The sequence below is a fragment of the Peromyscus californicus genome, unplaced genomic scaffold, assembly GCF_007827085.1.
Source record: "Peromyscus californicus insignis strain IS unplaced genomic scaffold, ASM782708v3 Scaffold_6__1_contigs__length_162567912, whole genome shotgun sequence".
In the NCBI taxonomy this organism is placed as follows: Eukaryota; Metazoa; Chordata; class Mammalia; order Rodentia; family Cricetidae; genus Peromyscus; species Peromyscus californicus.
In genome coordinates this window covers 127,175,633-127,186,488 of record NW_026294584.1, presented here as the reverse complement: position 1 = coordinate 127,186,488, position 10,856 = coordinate 127,175,633, and positions in this window count along the sequence as shown.

The window sequence follows — 10,856 nt, the reverse complement described above, 5'->3', positions numbered from 1 at the left end:
ACCGATGGATTCAGAATTGAAGCAGATGATCTGAAGGTGGTGGAACTGTGCAAGGCGGGGTCTAGTAGGAGGAAGTGGGTCCCTGGGAGCCGCCCGCCTTTGAAGGGCATACCTTGTCCTGGCCCCTTCCTTTACTCACCTCTACTTCCTGTCTCCTGTGATGTGGGTTGTTTTGCTTTGCCATGATGGATATGTCATGGATCGAGATGCTTCCTCCTTCATTCCTCTAACCCCAACAGCTACAACAGTCTTGCTTTTTGTGTGTGTGCTCCAGAAGGAAGAATCCACACCAGGGCACAGGTAGGGCTGGCAAACAGTCAAGGTTTATTTTTAGCACCCTAAGTGCTAAAAGAGATAAGAGCACCCTGCAGAGCCTCTAGCTTCAGGACTTGTAAGTCTTGTCCAACCATTTCTCCTCCTCTTGCCTAGCCCTGGAGTGGTCCAGGTGGTCCCTTTCCTAGAATCGATGGAGGCTTTTTAGCCGTCCTCACCCACAATGCAACCTGTTACAGGGAAATCAGGACACTGTATGAAGGTGTAAGTGCCTGTAGAGTCGAGAAGTTTGTTACAGAAAGGACATCAGTGTCTTTCACGTGCTCCTCAGGGGAGGCTCTGAACACCGGCTGGAACCTGCCCGAGGTTGGCTTTGTTGGTTTTCTCAGGGCCCGTCTTTCCTCTTCTTTAGTTAGCTTGGCTGTTGTGGACCCAGGTACAAACCCCTTCTTTATCTTCTCTGGTGTCCCTGCCCTTGCTATTGTCGTAGGCATTTTCTCTAACATCTGTTCTAAGTGTAGCAGACTAAGCCTCTGAAGAGTGAGCTATGTTGTTCTGAAGCTGTCTTTGTTCTGATTTGACGCAGAAGAGTCTAACATCTTGGCCCTGCTCTTCCATGCCTTGGAGCAGGTCTGTGGTTTTCCTCTGAAAGGGGAGTCAGTGGACTACAGGTTGGGGTGGGCTTGGGGATGAGACATGAAGAGGGGAACACTGGGTGAGGGTGTTGTTCCATTTTCTATGTGCCTGGGTTGCCACCTTCAAATGGCCCTGGTTCTAGCCTTCAGGCTGTCCATCTACCAATGAGGTGCCCCCTTCAGACACTTTCTCAGGCCATCTTACAATTTAGCTGTGTCTTCAAACTGCAGCATATGGAGGATGACAATTTTGAATCCTGGAGGCCAAGGGCTATGGGTTGCTTATCCAGTCATCTACACATTCATTCAGGATTTAAGAGCTGGGGATAAAGTTCTTGATCAAGTTTTGTCTTGCCTCAAAGGCCTGGGCTAGGATGGAATGATTGGAAGCTGATGGACTCCTGGGCAGTGTGGCAAGTGATATAAATTAGATGTGGTTTATAGACAAGTCTACGGGACGTAGTGTTTTCCCTGATGCCCTCCAGAAAGTTTTCCTGGTAAGTGGCTGTAGACTTAGGCATTCAAGGGTGAGTAGGAGCCCGTCACAGAAAACTCTTTAAATAGAACAACAATGGCTTCAAAGGGGTGTGAAGTGGCATGTTGAAAAGCATGGAGTGACAAGATAACAGGGTGTCTGGGACCAGAGATGGGTAGGTGATAAGGGATGAGGACAGGCTGCAGCCTCAGTGTGAAGCATCCCAGGTATCTTGCAGAAGAACACACACTTATATCTAGAGGTGGATGATGGCTTGGATATGAAGCAGCCCCTGCAAAGGCCTGCATGTAGAGGTCTGGTCTCCAGCTGGTAGTTCTATTCAGAGATGTTGGGACATGAGGGGTTCTAGCTCCATTAATGAGTTCATCCCTTGGTGAATTCATAAGCTACCAGGAGGTGGGGCTTGGTGGGAGGAAGTAGGATACTAGGGGCATGCTTTTGAAAGGCACATTTTTGTCCTAAGAGCTGACCTCCCACTCTTTCTGCTTCCTGGCTACCATGAAGTGAGCAGTGTTGCTCCACAGAGCTCTTCCGCCCTGATGCTCTGTCTTATTAGATGCAGGCCCAGAAGCAATGCAGTTAAGTGACTATGAGTTGGAACTAAATGAGTCAAAATAAATCTTCCCTCCCTTAAAATGTTCCCCTTTGGCATTTTGTCATAGCTTTGAAAACTAACACAAAGTGTTAGAAAACCACTAACTGCATTGTGGTTTATTATCTGGCTTGTGTGTGAAGAAGGTCATGGGTGCCCACATATAGGTTAGATGGAAACTGGATGAAGTTTGAGGTAAGAAGGCTGATCAGAAAGCTAGAGTTGGGAGGGGGTGGACTGGGGGTATAGCTCAATGGTTAGAAACCCTGGACTCCATCCCCATCATTACATAAAACTGGGTATGGTGGTTCAGCCTGCAATTCCAGCACTTAGGAGTAGGAGGGTAAAGATGGGGGTACCAGGAGTTCAAGGTCATCTTTGCTACATGGAAAAAGTTTGAGGTCAGCCTTGGTTACCTGAGACTCTGTTTCAAAAAAAATAAAGAAGATAGTAAAACTGGAGGCAGTAGGCTCTATCTCCTGCTAACAATAAAGATGCAGAAGCCATGTGGCTTCAACAGTATGGGGATATCTCCCCCCTTCACTGCAACAGGCAGTTTAAGACTGCTTTGGCCACTTCATGAAGCAGATATCTGAATTGTCATTATTCTGTTCTGCTTACCTCAAAGCTACATCATGCATAGGTGGAGGCCCTTTCTCCAGCCATCACATCTGAGTCTAGATAAGAAGAAATGGCAAGGACGAGGGGCAAGGGAAGGCATTTGTCACTGGAGTTAGTCCCATTAGGAGCTTTATTAGAAGCCCTACTCAACAGTTTTCATTTATGTTTTATGTCTGCCATTGGTGACCCCTCTTAGCCACACAGGATGGGATTGTAGATTTGTAGCTTAACACATTGTCACTTCCCTAAAGACAAATGTTAGGTAACTAGAAAAACTCTATTGTCCCCTAGGAGTTACTGGGGTCTTTTTCATGCCCCTTTATAGGTCCCTAAGATCTCCAGTCCTAGGAATGAGGAGTTCATTCTTCTAGGTGATTGGGAGAAAGAGAGAATGCTATAGCTTAGTTCCATGTGGACTAGGACAGCAATCAGAGCCTAGCTTGGGCTACACCCACTGTAACACTGGTGAAAACAACAGACTCTGCTGACGGTGGACCTGACACCTCTAAAACTGTGAGCCAAAATAAGCCTTTCCTCTTTTCAAGTCAATGGCCTCAGGTTGCTCTAGTGGCGAAAAGCTGACTGACACAAACATAACAAGATGATGATAGAGAGGATGGAGATTGCCTTTTCTGAGGATGCTTGTATCTGTTCTCTTTCAATGGGATGGGTAGGCCTCCTACTAGGAGGTGGCTATTTCAAGTCCTATGAGGGTGGAATTATTTGCAGGGAGGAAGGCTTTTTTTCATAGGATCTTTAGAACTAGGCAAAGGGCTTCTGATGTCTTCCCTACCTGGTTTTGAGGTGTGTATTTCAAAGAGAAACCACAGTAGTCAAGGGCCGAAGAGATTCAGCTTCCCAATTATGTAGATAAAGAAACTGAGGTCCTTAAAGTCTTGGCTGGTGGAGGGAAGAACTTGGGATTTGGAGACAGAACTGCCATGTGCTTATGAGCAGGTCACTGTCCCCAAACTCACTGGTGTTATGACTACTGAATATCCTCCCTTCCTACCATGAGAGAGAGACTGAAAAAGCTTGATTGTTTTTGAAATAAGACAATGAAATCCCTAGGGGCATCAACTGGAATCTACTGCTGAGACAGGTGAAAGCAACTGGGCCAGACTAGGCTTGGAGCCTTGTTTAGGTTGCACACTTGACTGTGACGTTGGGTAACAACGCCGTATCTAAGGAGAGTGAGTACAGTGAAGGTGGTGTTTGAAATATGTCTTGGGAGAGACAGGGCAGTTTGGGCCTGGAAAAGAGATGGCTAAAAGGGAAGGACCAAGGAGCTTTGGTCAAGTTACTGAAAGCTCACAAGTGCGTCCAACCCATGATCCACAGGTCACATGTGGCTGAAGAAAGCTATGAATGTGGACAAAGTCTAGACTCAAGTAAAACAGCATGAGATTGTTTTGTGGGGTTTCCTTTTTATAACTTGATTGCACAGTTCCTAAGTATGAGTTTTCTGGGAGGACAACGCCATGTCACAGGGTCCAAAGGTTGAACAGAACTGGAAGATGCGATGTATTCAGTGGTAGACTTTGAATTGACAAAGCCCAGTGCCTGGCTCCCAACAGGCTGCTGGACAGTGACAGCTGGAAGGCCTGCCGTCAAGGTACCAGGAAGAACTACATCCAGACATGGAGCAGGCTGCTCAGGAAAGGGGGAGCCTGCCTTGGCCGGAGGCAGGAAGGCAGTGAACTGAGGGAGAGCCAAGGGCAAGAAGAGAAGAGGGATAAGTGAGCTGTCAGGGCAGCTAGCAAACGCTTCAGGAAGACTGATTACATAATTTACCAAGTCCATAGCACAACAGAAAAGAAGAGCCCCTGTGAAAGAAGAATCAAAAACATGAGGCCTGTACAGCTTGTGACTTGGCATCTGGGCCACAGAAGGAAAGCAGACCTCTCAGGTGGGAAGTGGACTGGCCAAAGCCCCCCAGACTGACATCACCAGGCAGACTTCATGTCCCAAAGGTTCCATAACCTTCCCAAACAACGCCACCAGCTAGGGGACCAAGTGTTCCAACACCTGGGTCTGTAGAGGACACATTTCATCCCAACCATGACAAGGCATCTTCTAAGTATGTGGCCCTGTGGCTGTCCACATAGAAAGCTGGCTCTCACAAGGCTCTGCTGGCCCATGGTCTAACAGAAGCTGGTACTAAAATAAGCCTCTTTAGTACCAACCTGTTCTGGTTACTTGTGTTATTAATGACAGAAAATGCTCACAGGCTTCCCTGCCTCCCACAGAGGGGAGGGTCATTCTCTGTATTATTCCCTTTTCTTATTGCTATGACAAAATACCTTCCAAGAAACACCTTAAGGAAGGAAGGGCCTATTTTGGTTCACACTGTAAAAGTGCAGTCCATCATGGCAGGGAAGGCATGGCAGCTGGAGAGGGAGGCAGCTGGCCATATTGTCCACAGTCAGGATGCAGAGAGAGATGGATGCTGGCGCTCAGCTCACTTTCTCCTTTTTACCCAATATAAGACCCTAGCTCATGGGATGGAGTCACTCACATTTAGGATGGGTCTTCCCACCTCAATTAATCCAATCTAGAAACTCCTTTTCAGACATACGAAGACCATTATCTGCCATGGAATAATAATCCTCTTGTACACTGTAAAGATTTGTCACGTGAATTGGTTTAATAAAATGATGATTGGCCAGTAGCCAAGCAGGAAGTATAGGCAGGGCAACCAGACTAAGAATGCTGGGAAGAAGAAGGGCAGAGTCAGGAGTCACCAGGCAGATGCAGAGGAAGCAAGAAGAGAGTGTCATACTGAGAAAAGGTACCAAGCCACATGGCTAAACATAGACAAGAATTATGGGCTAATTTAAGTGTAAGAGCTTGTTAGTAATAAGCCTGAGCTATTGGCCAATCATTTATTAGCACCACGCTCTAACCAACTGAGCTAACCGGCCAACACATGGCCAATCATTTATAATTAATATAAGCCTCTGTGTGGTAATTTGGGAAGTGGCTGCTGGGTATTTAGGAGTTGCTGGGAGGACAGAAACTTCAGTTTACAGTTGTCTCCTAGGTGACTCTAGCTCCTGTCAGGTTGGCAATCAGTGTTAACTAGCACACCTCTTGCATCCAATGTCTCCTTGAGATCTTTTCACCCTTCCCTTCCTCTCCATTCACCCCCTTGAACAGACACCATAGTAGGAGACACTGACCTCTGCTTTGTTCTGGCAGAATTCATTCTTCCACCAGAAGCTGTTTTCAGCTTCAAGGACCAACTGTGAAACAGCATATTTAGAAGGTACCATACAGGAGTTGGCTGCTGGGAGGGTCTTGTGGGTGAGCTTGCTGTTCTCTCTCAGACTGAGACTAGCCTCCATCACTAAGTAGCTAGAAGAGTGCTGACATTCAGCATGTCAGCAATGCACAGGGAGATGAAACTGAGAATGGGTTCTGCAGATTTCTTGGAGAACACAGTGGCTGACCCAGGGCTCATTAATGTCCTAAGATTGTGCACTTGGTTATCCTCTGCTCTGGTCTTTCAGAAGCTCCATGCTATTGTTGTGAGGAATGAGGACAGTGGGGGTGGGGGAAAGTGGGGGGATGGAAAAGGAGCTGCCTGTCTCTTCTGTCTCTGTCCACTTAGATCCCCAAAGGACCTTAGGCTCTGCTTCAAAAAGCAGCAGCATCAATTTCACTCAGCCAGACCTGCAGGCAGGAGCTATGCAGGGAGTCCCATGGCTCTAAGTACCTCCATTCATGTAGCAGTCCTCGATCTGAGCCTGGCAGAACTCTGTATGGAGGGAAGCACTCCCAGGGCCACGTTCTCCTTCAGCTTACTTTGACTTCTTGCTGGTATTTGTTCTCAGCTCTGTGGGTGAAAAACCAAAATGAATGATACATTATTTCAACAAATAATGTGGCTGAGGAGAACTCTGTAGAGTGCTTGTCTACCATAACCCTTGGTTCCATTACCAGTGCTACATAAACCAGGCATGGTGGTGCTTGACTACAATTCTAGCACCCAGGAGGTAAGGGCAGGAGGACCAGGAGTTCAAGGTCATCCTCTATGAGATGCTGTCTCAAAAAGAAAGAACAAAAGAAAAAAGAATCAGCAAAGATTTCTTGGATGTGGTATAGAGCAATCACTGCTTATAACATGGTGAAGATGTAAACCTCAACTTGGTAGGCAGGTTGAAAAAGAAAGAAAGAAGAGAGAGAGAGAGAGAGAGAGAGAGAGAGAGAGAGAGAGACAGAGAGACAGAGAGACAGAGAGACAGAGACAGAGACAGAGAGAGAAATGGCTGGATAGATAGATAGATAGATAGATAGATAGATAGATAGATAGATAGGCAGGCAAATAGAGCTCCAAGCATACTGCATGCACAGACAGAGAGGTGCAGTCCTTGAAAGTCTGTCTCAGGATTCAGGCAGACATGGCTCCTGCCTGAGGAACCTCATTGTCTCCCCGCTTCCCCTAGTTATGGAAAGGATTGAACCAATGTCTTCATGCCTAAGGTCTCTACCACTGAGCTATGTCTTCAGCCCTCTTTTTACTTATTTTATGATAGCGTCTTACTAGGCTGTCCAGGCTGTCTTTGAACTCTCTCTGCAGCTGAGGCAGGCCTTGAACTTGCAATGTCTGTGCTTCAGTCTCCTGAGTAGATGGATCTCAGGTCTGCACCCCTGAGACTGGTTATCTCACAGTCCTGTAGAGAATAAGAGGGCCTTGGGGATTTGTGAGGTCTCTGAAGAAAGTCCTGAAGTGCCAGTGAGCCAGTGGGAAGCTGTCTTCCCTCAGCTTTGGACATTAGTTTCTTGGGCCCTTAGCAATGAATTGGCAAGAACAGAAGGGAGGGAAGGAGCAGGTCACACGTTTCCAGGGTTACTTTGTCCCCTGGGCTTTGTAAGGAAGCCCAGCTCGGAGCAATGCCATGCTAGGGCTGGAGCCTGAAACCCCAGTACCTCTGAAGGAGATCTTATGGAAAAGAGGAGTTTGACATTAGAACAGTCAACAGGGTGGGCTCTAGTCCAAAATGACTGGCATATAAAATTGAATATTTTATTAATGATTTGAGAATATCATACATGCATACAATGTATGATCATATTCACTACCCACACTTCTTGTCATTTTTCCTTCCAGATCCCTTCCCCAACTTTTCGCCTCTTCCCAATTTGTGTCCTCTTTTTTTAATTTAAAATCTACTGAGTCCAATTTGTGCTGACCATATACTTGGTGTGGGCCATCCACCGGGGTGTGATTGACCTATAAGGGGCGACACTCTTTTTTTTTTTTTTTTTCTTCCGAGACAGAATTTCTCTGTGTTGTTTTGGTGCCTGTCCTGGATCTTGATCTGTAGACCAGGCTGGCCTCAAACTCACAGAGATCTGCCTGGCTCTGCCTCCCGAGTGCTGGGATTAAAGGCGTGCACCACCATGCCTGACGGGGCCACACTCTTAATGAATACTTACTTACTCTTCCTTCCCTAGAAGCTGTCAACTGTCCATAGCTCCTGATCTAGGGATGGGGGCTCATGAGCCTCTCCTGCTTCTAGCCTGGAATGCCGATTGTCTTGTTCTTGTGCAGATCTTATGCAAGCAACTACAGCCGCTGTGAGTTCACCAGTGCAGCGGACTTTGGCACAAGCAGGCATGCACAGAGCTCTTTATGTGAATGTTAGAATTTTGTTGCCACAAGCCATGAAGTCTCCAGAAGTGAGGGAGCTCCTTCCCTGGCACCTTAAAAGGCATCATGACCTTGTCTACACTCTATCCTCAGTCTTCACACCTCCTTAACTCTGAAGTGTTGAACGCTTGTTCTGGGGCTCACAAGCCCTAAAGTCAAGGTGTCACCAAGCCAGCACTGCTTTGGGGGTTTAGAGAAGAATCAATTTCCTTGCTTCTTACAGCTTCTGGAAGACTCCTGCATTCCTTGTTTCATGGCACCCCTTCCATGATCAAAGTGCACCCCAGCTCCAAGGGCTGTGAGCCAGACATCTGCCTCCCCTCTGTCCTTCCTTTCTTGCCCAGGTCCACTCTTATGGTATCCATGGTTCCCAGGCTTCTTGCCCATTTGCTTGTAAGCGTCTAGCTTCTCCTCACTCATGGCTTCTGACTCTGGAGGGATTCTCAAGCTTCTCTAAGGGCAGCTTTCCCAGACAGTCATGATATTGCCCACCCCACCCAAGCAGAGCCTGCTGGTCAGCCGAAGGTCTATGACTGTAGACTCTTTCCCTTCCTCTCTTCCTACAAGATGTAGTGGGTGGATGAAGAGCCATGGGGATTCCTGCAAGGAGGGACTTTCCAACTGCTGGAGCTGTGTGAGTCAAACAGAGTGGGGACCTGGGAGCTCACCCAGAAAAGGTAGAGTCTCGTGGCATCTAGACCTTGAAGGCTTGGGTTTCTGAGAGAATCTTGACCTTGAGCTTCAGTCTTGTTATATGTGAAACTGCCTAGGTGGTGGCAGGAATAGAGTGAGGTCTATGCAGGCATGCAAGCAGCCATTAGGGCCAGTGAAGGAAGCAACCAGGTGGGAGAAAGACCTGGCCTTGATAGCAATTGCTTTTGATAGACCTGGAGCCAAGAAACCCTCTCTTGTCTTTTGAGTTGAGGAAAGCTGGTGGGGGTGTTCAACATCAGTGTGGAGCAACAGGAGTGGTGGGAATGTGGGCCCCATTGGGTGTCCAGGCTTGGAGCTGATGACAGACTCAACCTGAGAGGGTGAGAGGCTGTGAGGCTGTGTGGTACCATGTAGGCTGTGGAGAATCCCAGAGTCCAGGCCACCCATTAGGTCAAGGTTTTAGTCAGGGTTCTCTAGAGGAACAGAACTTATAGAATGAATTTGTTTCCATCTATCTGTCTGCTATCTATCTATCTATCTATCTATCTATCTATCTATCTAAATAAATAAATAAATAAAAATAAATAAATAAATCTAAAGGAGATTTATTTGAATGACTTAAAGGCTGTGGTCCAGCTAGTCCAACAATGGCTGTCTACAAACAGAAGGTCCAAGAATCCAATAGTTGTTCAGTCCATGAGGCTGGATGTCTCAGTTGGTCTTGAGTATATAGCAGAATCTCAAAGAAGTAGGCTCTAATGCCAGTGAAGGAATGGACTTGCCAGGGGGAGTGACAACAAGCAGGCAAAAGAGAGCAAGCTTTCTTCTTCCATGTCCTTTATAGAGGCTACCCGCAGAAGGTATGGCCCAGATTAAAGGTGGATCTTCTCACCTCAAAAAATCTGCAGTAAAAGTGGGTCTTCCTACTTTGAATGATTTAATTAGGTAAAAAAATCCCTCCCTGATGTATATCCAGCTGCTTAGGCTTCAGTTATTTCCAGATGTAGTCAAGTTGGCAACCAAGACTAGCCTTCACATTCAGTTACAACAGAGTGCCTGAGTGAGAACTTAAGCATCAGTAACGTTTAAAGCTCCTTCCACCATCATTATTGAAGCTTTAGAACTCTGTCTGGTAGTATAGGGGTGAAGGTTGAGGCTATAGGTCATGTGTTCCCTGGGGAATTGGGTGGATGGGGAGGAGTAGGGGTACAGATATGGGAGTAATATTCCAGCTGCCACATAATTCAAATCCTATCAAGATCCCCTCATTAACTCCATAAAGCTTCACATATCTCAACATGGCTGCTTTCACTGGATGTGGGACAAAGGGCTGAGTCTAGCATCAAAGTGACCTTCACTGGGAATATGTCCTGAGAGATGTATTGTGTCATTATACAATTCTGTTAATATTGGAGCATCATACGCGACATTTAAATAGACTTTGAAGGTACAGTCTACTCTACACAATGGCATGTATTACTATCCTTGTGAGCTGTTGTTGATAGAAATAAGATGTGAAACATGATTGTATCTTTCCTGAGAAGCCACCCTGGCAGCTGGCAACAGAAGAGATGGAACTCTGGGGAGGAAGTGGCCAGCATTACGATTAGATGTGGAGGCAGCCACTGCCCAGGATCCAAAGGAAATAAAATATCCCAACTACCATGGAGAGCTTGGTAAACACTAGCTAAAATTGAGCCTTGCCTCAAAGGAACAGTGTGTTAGGGTGTGTAGGGAAGGACTGTCAGAGTTTAATAATGTGTTAGAAAATGGGACTTTGATCATCTCCAGAAAAATCCCTGAGATACCGAATGGGATCATTAAAAAGTCTGTGAGGAGGAGTGATTCATCAGGTTGTGTTTATCTTGTGAATGTGGTGTTTCTGCCAGATAATTACAAATTCTTATTGCAGAAGGGCTTTTGTAGCTT